This window comes from Teleopsis dalmanni, chromosome 1, assembly GCF_002237135.1.
Source record: "Teleopsis dalmanni isolate 2A chromosome 1, ASM223713v2, whole genome shotgun sequence".
In the NCBI taxonomy this organism is placed as follows: domain Eukaryota; kingdom Metazoa; phylum Arthropoda; class Insecta; order Diptera; family Diopsidae; genus Teleopsis; species Teleopsis dalmanni.
In genome coordinates this window covers 5,002,170-5,015,420 of record NC_051846.1, presented here as the reverse complement: position 1 = coordinate 5,015,420, position 13,251 = coordinate 5,002,170, and the positions used below count along the sequence as shown (strand labels likewise).

Below are 13,251 nucleotides of genomic sequence, written 5' to 3'. Positions count from 1 at the left end.
AGTATATGATAGTAAGTTTCATTGAAAGCTTTTTATTCCTGTAATTTTATATATCCTATTAAATTTATTTATTGTCTACCTATGGATAGATTGTATATTAATAAATATTTAAAAAAAAATTATGTTTTGTAGTCTCTAAAAAATAGTTATAAACTTCTTTTAAATCTTTAAAATACATAGTTTCATCTAAGAACAGAGTCTTTTACTAGTATTACAATTATACGAGGGTGGTTTGATAAGTCATTTTTTTCCATTTTCGTAAAAATTCACGAGGTTGTCTGCTATCAAACACCAACTGAACGACGTAGCTTGCTCAAAATGAAAAAGTTGCCCACTGGTAGATTACAGCTGACGGCAGCACTGTTGCATTTGGAGTAAGTGCGCGGGAAATTCATAAAGTCACTGACTTATCAAACTGCCCTCGTAGTTATATTATGTTTAATATATTTGTATCTGATTAAAATTGAAAATTTATCTTTTATGTAAGTATCAAGTATAGTTTCATCAACATCTCTTTTATTAATATTATAATTATAGTTATTTTGCATATAATGTAATTGTACCTGAATCAAATTTGAAAATGTATCTTTCATGATAGAATATAGAATATTTGTAGTTCCAGTCATTTCATTTTGAAGTGTTCATAAATTGAAAAAAATAAAATTACATCACATTAATAACTGCAATTAAAAAAAAATATCACTCTTACGTAAAATGGGAAACAAAGCTCTTTCAAAATGTTTAACGTTTTAGCAATAAAAAAGCAATAAAATGATTTTTTTTAAGGAACACTTGTATCTGTAAAATTAGGGTTACATAAGCTTCTTTGCTCTCAAAACATTATATATCTTTGGTAATAATGTGAATACTGTGCCATGTTTTTACATTTCATAGAATTTATTTTGTGTTTTGAAATTTTGTAACAAATTTCAAAATTGTTAAAAGTTGAAAAACTTCTTAGAAAAGCGTTTAGTTACTTTACTAACAGATTTATGCAAACATTGAGGGCAATAACTCTGTTCATCCTGTTTCCCATCCCTATAATGTGGGTCTGCACATAGGCACATACGCAAATACTGAGGTGATAAGTACTCTACCAGGTAAAAAGTCCTTGAAAAGTTTGTCAAAGACAAACATTAAAAAGTAGCTAACCAAGTCACAGAGTATCTGAAGAAAAACATTTAAAATTTTTGTTTTTTGTTGTGTGTGACTTATTTTTGTTGTAGTTTTGCATCTTCAAAAAAAAAAAAAATAAAAATCCAAACCAAGTATGAAACCATACTTGGTATGAAGGGAAAAAACGTAGTAATTCAAGAAACAAATTAAGACAAAAACTTTGTTCGACCATAAAGACTTCTTAAGGTGTAAAACTCAGGTGGAAACTACTCATATGGAAACTTTTTGTTTTTATTGTTTGAAGTTCTTTAGCTTTTATTGTTATAATTTTTTTTAATTTTTTATTATTTTTTATTTGGCATTTAACAAGCAGTAGAAAAGTACAGACAAACTTAATTAACCTTTTTATGTGACCCTACAAACACAACACAAACTTACACATGAGCACAGATACAATTCGAGATAAGTTAACAAATCACCAAGTTACTTGGTTTGCGGCATTGTGGTCAAAGTCTGTGCTGAACAAGAAGTTGAAGTTGAAGTTGAGGTTGTCATTAGGCCTCTGGTTTTCTTTTTAATATATTATTTTTTTTTTGTAATATTTTTAGCATAAAAACTGTTTTGCAGAATTATGAAGCTTCCGGTTTATGGTTTTTATTAATATTAAATTTTATTATGGATGAGAGGATAACCATAAGAAGCCCTTTAATTGATGTTATCGCTTTTACTGAAATATATTGTCTGGTCTTTTGATAGTTTTGAAAGTTATGATACATAATTTGGTTTATGTACTTAATTAGAATGTAAAACAACATACATTTTTAAAAATATATTGCATTTCCTCATTAACACATACTCCATATAAAATTTAATAATATATATACGCATTCATTGTGAAAGATTTATTTTTAGTAAAGCTAATAATAGATATGGTATAAAAAAATGGTATAAAACAGATACTTATTGTATCGATATCAACACAAGTTAAACATAATGGGTTCTAACTACGTCATAGAGAAAGTGCAATGCAAGAGTCAAAATTTTGAACACAAAATACACAGTAACTTGGTCATAAGATATTAGTTCATATAAGAGCAAATCCGAAAATTTTATTAGTAGTTAGTAATGGTTTTCATATATTTTTTTATACGACAATAGGTCTTTTCGTTAAATAATTCAACGTTTGTTTAATAGTTTTTAATATATTCTATATTTCGACGCTCCTTGAGAGTCATAATCACCATCAGGATCTAACTTCTGATCGTGAAAAGCTATTCTTTTGTCTATAGTGTAATACAGAGTATCGTGAGCCTGATGATGACTCTCAAGGAGAGTCGAAATATAGAATATGTTAAAAAATATTAAATAAACGTTAAATTATTTAACAAAAAGTAAACTATATAAATTATATAAAAACCATTTAAAAAAAACAGGTCGATAAATAAATTTAAAATTTTATATTAGTAGTTAGTTTACTCAGATCTATTTGTCATCGACAAATAAATGCCACACACCGTACCTATTGAATTTCTAAAAATATAAAACAGTTTGCGTTATAACGACAACCGTGTCCTAAACTCATTTAGATACACAACATACCCGAAGAAATCTCGTATAAAATAATAACATAGCCTGAGAAGAATCAAAAAAAGAATCAGTGGACAAGAAAGCAACTTAACTTATAATTCATTGAAATTAATTACAGTAATCCACAAATAATTATAAATTGAAAAAGTTTCCCTTACCGAATTTAGCCTGTTTATTTATTTACAGATAAATACATTGGTGATATAAAAAGTATCCATTGTTTTTAGGACATTTTTAAGCAAAAATTTAAATAAAGTTCATATTCATATAGTTCATATTAGCTATTATTTTGCCACTTTTCAGGGTGCTTCACAATACTATCAGTGTTGAACTTCTGTGGTTATCGGCGAAAAACCTGACCAAGTTTTTGGCCAACGGCTCTTTCGTCGATTAAGTTTTTACCATTAAGTAGATAAAGACATAAGGACAGTAGCAAAATGTAGACTATACTATTTGAAATGAAAGTAGGAGTAAAAGCAGAGATTAAAGTAGAAACAGAATTAAAAGTTTTGATAGAACTAAAACTAGACATTGAAGTAGAAGTAAAAGTAGAAATTGAAAAAGACGTACAAAAGTTAAAACAAGAAGAGACGTAAAAACAGATGGAAATAGTGAATTTTACCGAAATTTAATGGATCTAACAATTCTTACAGTTCTAAAACTAAAACTTTGATTTTGGTGCATAAAATACTATTTATTGAAAGGCATTTCTGCGGGTGTGTGTAGACATTTTTTGATCCCCAGTCTCGATAAAATAAACTATTTATTGTTCAATTATGGTAAAAATGTTTATAGAAAACTGTATATCATCGGTTAATCAACAATTTAATATATTTTTCAGTTTTTCGTATTGGTGTACGCCTGCTAGAGCAAGAGTTCCGTCTTTCCTCATCCGATGCTAGAATGTCCTCAACAGCTGACATTTTGTCATTTAGGTATTCGAAAAACGGAGTGCAATCCGTTCAGTTTGAGTTGGTAAGTAATAGTATAAGAGAGCAAACATGGTTCTATTCTATTGAATAGATTAATCTTATTAAATATAGTATTTGACCGCCGATGTTGGTTTTTTTATTTGATTTTACATTTAACAACCAAATAATATTAATTTTTTCATATTTTTTCCATTTCAACTACTGCTTAAAAATACTAAATATTTCAATATAAACAATTATACAATAACTTTGTATTAAATTATATATCCCAGTGTAGCTTCTCACACTAAACCCATATACCATATTAAGTTAAGAGCATATGTGTCAATAGATTAATGAATTTAAGCCTGGCTATTAACATTAAATATTAAAAACCTCTATTTAAACAGATATTTTACTACAATGCATTGCACAAAAAATAATATTATGTCATAAATGTGCTTTTGTACTCACACAAAAGCCAAATATTTAAATTGATATTTCAGAATTTAATCCGAATTTTTTAACATTTTGTTATTTTCATTTTAAAATTATTAAAATGATTAAATATTGAAAATATATCATAAATATTTAAGCACAGTACCACTCATGAATTCCGTACTCTACACCCACAATCAAGTCAATTAGGCAATAAAAACTTTGTGCCAAAGCATGTACGGGTTGAGGTCAGAGCAAAAAAAATGTTAATAGAAATAAAAATTGAGTCAGAAAACAACTCGAATATTTGTTAAAATTTTAACAAATCCACTAAAAAAAAATTTCAAATTTTAAATTTCAAATATAAAATTTTGAGTATGAAACACGTGCAGCGTGAAAATGTGTTTGGCTACAATCAGTTGGGAGCAAAAAATTGTTGTAATAGTTGTGTCAATAGTTGACAACACTTGACACAAAAATCACGAAAAAATTTTTTATAAATGGAAATGAATACAATACATAATACGAGTATATGTATGTATGTACGTACATATTTGCAGAGACAAAAAAAAAGCTTTTGAAAGGATTAATGTTAAATAATTCAAATCCTATGATGATTTATAGCAAATTAAATATATTTTGGTGATATTTTGTTTTTCCAAATGGAAATATTCAACAATTCGCAATTTTGATTTTATTTTTAAATTTTAAATGAAAATAAAAAAAAACCGAACATAGAAATATTGTTTAATAAAATCATTTTTCACATCAATTTTTTCAATAAATAAAATAAACAATGAAGCACATAATCTATAGAAATGAAAATGTGGCCTTTAAAAATAATAAAGTAGTTAAGAAAATAACTAATGAAATATTATGAAAAACATCTATATTCAATTAATTTTTTTTTTATACAAGGACAACAAAGTTTATAATTATAAGTTGTATACAACCAAAGTATCACACAGTGATTAATACTTGGCATATTTGTATTCTCAAAACAAATTCAAGATACTATGAATTAAGGATTTAGATTAAAATCAATAATAAATAAAAAAAAAATTACTCCTCCGACAACAATTTATATTTTATTGCATATTTTTAAGAACGAGAAAACTTATTTGTAAAATATTAATTTAATTTTATTGCATATTTTTAGGGACAACAAAAATTGAAAATTCTATTGCTACTCATAAGTAACATTTGTTAGTTTATTCAAATGATTAGTATAGCATATAAATAATCAAATCTAAATTTTTTTTATTAACATTAAATGATAACTTAAAACCATAAAACGTACATAAAAAATCTTAACAGCTTTTTTTTTTAAACTTAATATTAGGATAATTAGTTCTTTAAAGAATCTCAGTTATCAATTAATAATAGGAAATAATAAAAACCATGAACAATATATATAGACTGAATTGTTGTGGTATGGATATGCGTGCAACACGAATGCAAAATACTCTTGCCACGAAGAAGAGAGAAACTGCAATTTTACAGAGGTAGCTGCAAACTTACTTTTAAGTCTTTTTAAAGGATTTTAAAACGAATTTGACTTTTAGTCTCTCTGATCATTCTAGTGTTTTTTCAAAGATACTAATAATTAAAGAAGAAGCAAACACGGAGAAGGAGTTAATCAAACACATGGTAACCAAAACGACGAATAATATATAATCGAAAACCAGTCACTAAATTACGGAACATGGTTGTGTTAAGATCCGGAATTACTCAGAATTAACTTGACAACATTAAATATCAGCACCATTTTCAGAATATACTTAATATAAAACCTGGATGATATCAATATTGAAAGTAATTAAGGTCCGATGTATAAACCAAACGTGGTACTAATCGCCGCCCGTGCATATACAGAGGCGTTATCGAAATATCTTTTGTTATTGGTGAATGATTATGGAAAAACATTGTCATTCGAAAGAACGATTCATCGTGTTTTTCACCACATCTTGGCAGACGTGGCGGAAGCTTAATTACAAAATATCAAGATACTTACTCAGTCCATTGAGTACATATCTAGGATCATGGCTTGTATAATCGGTAAACTGGAAATTTTCTCCATAGAATATTATAGAAATTTTAGAGATGGGAGTGAGTGAGTGAAACTGTGGAGTACCTGAGACTATGAATTCCCTTTCATAAAATTTACGGAAGGAAGTTTTGAAGATGTGGAAAAGAAAAAAGAACAAACTTCTTGTGCTATTATGGCTTTGGCAACTTACAGAATTATATCAAGCGATAAGATTAAAAACAAACTGACTTTATTAAGGTCTTGAAATGGTGTTATATGTAATTTATAGTTAAGATTTAAGATATCAGCGGTAGAATCATAATGGAGCGTAGGGTATAACTGAGTTTTCCAATTAGACTGACTGCTATAGCATCATAACCTGAGATTAAAAACAACCTATATTTTATTAAGGTCTTGAAATGGTATCATAAGTACCTAATAGTTAAAATTTAAGATAAGAGCGGTAGAATCACTAAGGAGCGTAAGTTATAATTTAGTTTTTTAATTAGAGTGACTAGTACAGTATCACACCCTAACCCAACTTAGTAGTAAAATTCGCTTTATTATAGTCAAGCCTTGAAATAGGCACTGGAGAATTACTTGTTTAACATATTTCACTAATTTTATCCAATTTACTCCATCAAAATACTAAGTCCCTTATAGTCAATTATTATTTCACTAAACAGTTTCATTTCAATCATTTTTATCTAAATTACTTTATTTAAATACTGATAAGAAATCAACTGATAGTTTGATTTCTATTACCTTTTGATATTATCCTATAAAAAATAGAATGCCACTCTTCACCAAATCTTTAATAATTTTTAATTTTGATAATATAGATATATACAAAAATATACGAACAAAAAAATGTGTAAACTTTTCGATTATTCTCTTTCAAATTCTTCTGCAGTTTTTGTTGGAAATAAGTTTATTTGAAAAATTTTTATCTAAAAGACTACAATAATAGCCACCAAGAATGTTCTTAAAATTTTGTAATATCTTCGAAACTATTTAAAGTTTGTTTTAATATCTAAAAAGAAAAGCAGTTCTATAATAAGTTCTTAATTTTTAAGTACTCATAATTCGTTGAAAGCTCAACATTTCAGATAAACTTAAATTAAGAGTTGACTTTAGAGTTTTCAATTACAAAAGGCAATAAAATTTCATTTGAATTTAATTGAACGACTTTGCGTTACAATTCAGAACGAAGTTTTTGTTTTAATTTGAAATATTTTTACACACAACACAACAGAACACAACACTTCAAAGCACTGACAGTACCAGTAGAGGGACTCGTACTCTTCTAATCCTAATATTTCTATATAAATCACACGTTCTCAAGTTGTCGCAATAAAAATGAAATTGGCATTTAAGCCAAGAGTATCGCAACATTTGCATGCAGATTGCTACTTTTCAATGATTTGCTTCGGTGAATAAAAAATGAAGTCAGCAGCAAAAACTGCAAACGAAATGAATTCAAACAATAAATACACATAAGAGAAGAATTTCCAAGATATTCTTAAAAAAAGCTAAAAGGGCAAAAATTGATAAAAAAAACAAAAAAAGTACAAAAAAAGCTTTGGATGAGAGAAGAACAGCAGAAAAATTAGAAAAAGGTTCATTTTATCTGAAAACTGAAGTTACTTATAGCAGCCAAAAAAAAATTACAATCAATAATCATTTTTAAAATCAGATTTAAGTGTATAAAATTAAGTAAATGAACGAATAATATTTTTAAAATTTAAAATAAAATATTTAAAGAAAATTTTTGTCACAAATTAAAGCTCGAAATTTTAATAAAAAACTTTAAGTTCAATTAATTTTAAGTTGCCTTGTAGTCGAATTTATATTATCGTTAGCTGCAGTTCAAATGAAAAGTATCTAAAACGCAAGTGTGCACACATTTCTTGGTACTTTTTTAATTTAATTGTGGGTGTGCATTTCATTTTTATAGTCCCCTATTTTATACGAGTATTTTCCAGGGTTTTTGGGAGTGCTCTTTGATAGTTTTTCACATGCAACAATCAACCAATAAACTTTGATAAAGGGAATTATTAATATGCATAGTGCGGTCTTGCTATTATAATAAAATATCAGTGAGTTCGAAAAGTGGGTGTGAGGTTGCTTGCACCATTGCTAGGCCCTATATGGACGGCGTACGTGAATGACTCTTGTGTTATAGAGCAAACAGGAACAATGTTGCTTTAATGTTTAAATGTTTCCATCATGCGATAAGGTTGATTGCACTTTGCTTTGCTGCCATGAGTATTTCACGGAAGTTCAACAGGAAAGAATTTATTGCAGATGAATATAAAATGAAGTTAATTATTATTTTATTGAATTGTGTACACAATCAATTAATATTTACAACTCTTCTACATATACACACACAAACTACAACTACTGTCAAACAATTAATACAAAATGCTTTCATTATTAATCAATGCTTCATGACAGCAGTTATTTTTTATTAAAAAAAAAATACCTTTATTTATAGCAAATGTATAAATTTTGCTTCTTAGTTAATAAAATACAAGTAGTAATGATTGTAAATTTAAAACCATAAATCATATGCTACATTGTGATATTATTTTTGTATTTTCTTTAAATTTTAATAAAATTATTTCAGCAATGTACATACAAGGTCTTTTATTACAAAGTTTTTTTACTGTTTCTTAAATGCACCGAGCCCTACTTTTTGTGAGATTATTTGTAAAACTGTATATTGGTTCAAATCAATTTCATCACCTCTTACCTTTCTCTTCTCTTACTTTTCTTACAACCTTATTAATCCTATCACAAAGCAGTAGCGACAGCAAAAGATATTGAAGAGAGTGTTCGCTCTCAAAGCATGGTTCCCATGTAACAATTAATTTTTTTTTAATTAAAAAGATTAGTACGTATAAAAATATTCATAATTTTTTAATTTAAAATTTTTAGTTCATATCATGAGTCTTGTCTCATGATTAAAGACTAATTAAAAAGTTGTTGCAACATGAAATTGAATTATATTTATACATCAGAAATATTATATACATTATACTTATACCATTATATGATATATAAGCAACTTTAATTTATACATATATAATAAGTAATTCTTAACCCACTACTTAAAAAATTTAGGAGAGAGTGTTTTGTCGTTAAGCGGTTCAGAAGTGCATATAGCTTTTTATAGTATTTCGTTCTACTTTTCTTGGATTTTGATTTTACCATTGGAGTCTTCAGATTTTTGCTGATATTTTAGCTGTGCTTATATCACGGTGCTTCTATGTTTATTATTATTATTGTTAGGGTATATAGCAATGCAACCGTCTCTAAGCCCTGTTGCGTCAATAAAAAGTAGTATAGAACCTACTTTATAGAGTTTTATTACCTCTTCCGTTCCGTATGTGCAGTACCGCAGGGTATTCTAACAGTAGATGTGTGTCCGACTCCTCATTCTCTTCACAGAAACTACAGTTTCCATATGTATACCCATTGTACACCGGTATGTTTCTATATTTAAATATCAGTATTTTCGAATAAGCTCTTCACAGGACAAAAGTGTTTGATGAACCGAATTTCCCAAATAATGAAAGACAATGTATCCGTATTCTATTGTTAATACTATTGTTAAAAGACCCGTTATATTTTAAACGCCCTCTCTATGGTATCTGATTATTGTTTTATGAAAACTATTTTATACATATAAGTGATTAGCTAAGTAACATTTTTTGGATCTAATTCATAAAAATACTTTGTTATTTTAAATTCTACATATTTAGAAAAATAAGAGCCGTTTATAAATGCATAAGTGAAACTATTAACTTAAATTCAAAACGACATAGAAGCAAAAAATTCAGAAAGAATTAAAAATTTTAATATTTACTAACATTTCTGGTCTTTATGTAAAAGTAATATTGTTAGTAAACTAGCTAAACTATATGAAGAATTTAGCTATGGGCGTAATGGCAAACAATGTTGGCAAATTCAAATTAGAATAAACATTATACACAATTATTTATGATTTCTATAATTAAAATGTTAATATTAAATTTGAACAACACATTTTGTAATTTCACAAAACAATGGGATTGAATTGAAATAATGAAAATAATTTCAAAACGTTTTAACCATACACAGAACAGAACAGAACTTGAATGCTATGTGAACTTTAATTGTTATTTAATAAGACCAAAATATGAAAACGAAACCATTAAAAGGAATAAATCGTCCTTATAAGCACACGCAAACGAAATAATTCATGTGCAACAGTGCGTATGTGTAACTATTTATTAAAATTTATGTATCTATGCGAATGGTCGGGTAGTGCGTACTGTTCGTGCAGTTAGTGTAGATCGTAGGGCTTAAATTGCATTAATCTGCCTGCTTTACTGCGTGTTTGTTAGTTAATGCCAACTGCTTAAATTGCATTCAAAAATAAAATGATTAATTTCAGTTTATTGTGAGTGCGGCTGGCTATATATGTGAGTATTTAATTAAACGCATAAATGATTGTGTGTGCACTTATGTGCTGTGCTGAATAAAGAGCTCACGCAGCAGTACATGCACATAAAAATGGCACAACCGAATGAGTGCCAAGTGCAAATGTAATAACGTAGAAAAATTAAGTAAAATATACTTTATTGAACAGTAAAAAATCAACCAACTGCGTTGATAGCCTCGATATATGAATTTACGACTACTAGTCTTCCATTCAACATACAACATACAACAACATCCAACAAGAATGTCATGGTTTCATTTTTGTACAATTATTTTTTATCGATAAGCAGCGTATTTTACTATATAAAGAATGAACAAAATCATACACTCGACTCGTATATAGATATATAAAAATACTGCAAGATAAAAGCATTTAAATTAATTTAAAATATATTTTTTATGGCAAATTGCACAACAATCGCAGCAACTATTTTATTTTATTTTTTTATTTTCAACCTATTTTGCTGTGTTTTCAAACTTAAATCTTCTGCTAAAAGGAATGAGAAAATTTTTAATTAAAATTTTACGTTTGATGAATTACAAATCGATTAAAAAATCGCAACTCAACTCAACTTAAACCTAAAAAGAATTTGACGAAATGAACTGCGAAGTATTTGACATAATTCAGCAGCAATTTGCAGAACCTCATTAAATAGATGCAATGCAATAGCAGAAATAAGCGCTTCTGCGCCTATTGATATGCTTCGATTTTCATTTAACGAGAATGAATTTCAATTGAGCAATATCAATGCGAGATTAATTTTTCGGCACACAATGTATGGAAGTAGAGGAAATGGAAAATTTGTGGAAATTTTAGAAAACAACTTCATTTCAGTTGAACAAACTTTTTTCACTCGCAAAATTGAACACTGAAATTTCAAGAATTTCTATATTTGTGTGTTAAAAACAAAATTAATTGTACCAAAAGTAGTGCTTTTTTAGCATGTGTGAGTATAAAAAATTCTTGTTATTTGTCTTCTAAACAATAAAATGATTTTTGATATGCTACATGTAGTACTTTGGTTCTATGAGAATATTTAAAGAGGTATTAATATTTTTATACTTCTGTGTTAAAAGTGATTATTTATGAGAAGTGATTCTGATGAGGATCTGATAAAAACTGAGGTAAAACTTAAATTATAATAATAAATAACTTGATGTAACTAGGGGTTACAGTGATATCATGTCGTATCATATACATACAACATCGACTTCATTATTTTTTGTAACGTAATGCTTGTTTAGTGAAGTTATATGTAAACCCTTGGAGTATATGCCTGATCAATAATAAATTCCGCCTTTGCGTTTCGACAATTACTTACGACTTACTTGTCAGAGCCTGTAGATTTTATTACATACACTAATTCATAAAAACTTCTAGGAGTTTTTGAATATTGAGTGATTTTAAGGTCGGTATTAAAACCCCCCTTCCCTATTCACTGTTTATACAAATGAAAGGAACTGACAATGTGATTCCTTGTTTATAGTAGTCGAAATTTAAGTAATATGTATTATATGATTTTAAATTAGATCCTTCGAAGAAGGAAGAAGAAACTTTTGTATATAAATAGAAATTTTATATTTTTTCACGTCTTCTGCCGAGCTCCAGAATTTAGTAATTCTTTTTATATTTATAAAAATTACGGTATATAAAGTTAATATTAAAAATTACATTGAGTGAAAAGTGCACGTTTAGTGCATTAATCCATTGGGACACCTTGTATGCTACACTAAACTTCAACACTTCAATGTTGATTGTGAAATCCCCAAATAAAATAACTTTTGTGATTATAAATAACTTTTCATTCATAGTAAAATAATTAAGTTAATATTTTTTTATTTACTTTACTGTTATTACCAACATTTTATAAGTTTTGAATTATAAATTATGATGTCCTCATCACTGCAATTTCTTTAGTATGTTTTTCCTTAATCACATAATCAATGTTTTACATAACAAAATATTAAACGTTTATTAATTTAAATTTAAATAAAAATTTAACATCTTTTAATAATATTCTATTTATGGAACAAAAGAGTTTGAGAAATATAAATTCCAGGAGAGAACATTCTTGCAAGCATTTCTGCTTTTTTTGTCGCACCAGCCACAATGGATTTAATCACAGTCGACCATCTTTCCCATAATATTTCATTAAAATTTCTTGAAAATCGATTTTATAGTTTCCGTTTACAGTCGCAAGAAATAAATATAAATGTTTTTGTATAAAATCACATTTCTAAACAAATACTGCAATTTCGGAAATTTATATTTTTTACTGTCAGTTCAATAAATTTGTTTAAATGCTACTATTATCTAAATAATCAATCTTTTATGTGATTTAACTCTTTTTATATATAGGTATATATATAAAAGGCAATATTAAGAAATTCTAATGGTAAAAAGGTAAAAAATGTACTTACATTTTCATGCTTGAAAAAACAGAGCATTTTTAATTCACGGAATACTCGCTTCGATGATACCAACGATTGAAAGACATTTGGAAGTTTTTTAAGTGCAACACGCCGACCATCTCGTGGATCTGTGACAGCCCTAAAAATGTATAAGAAATAAAAAAAAATTATTAAAAATGTTAGATTTATTAGAGCGAATAATTATTTGGTAAACTGAAAGAAGCAGTAAAATTTTAATAGTTTGCGCTAAAAAACAACCTTAACTTA

General features: G+C 27.4%; 1 pseudogene; it reads right to left on the bottom strand.

Annotated features, from left to right (window-relative positions):
• The window catches only part of LOC119676178, a 38,422-nt pseudogene that overhangs the window by 19,936 nt on the left and 5,235 nt on the right, over positions 1 to 13,251 (bottom strand).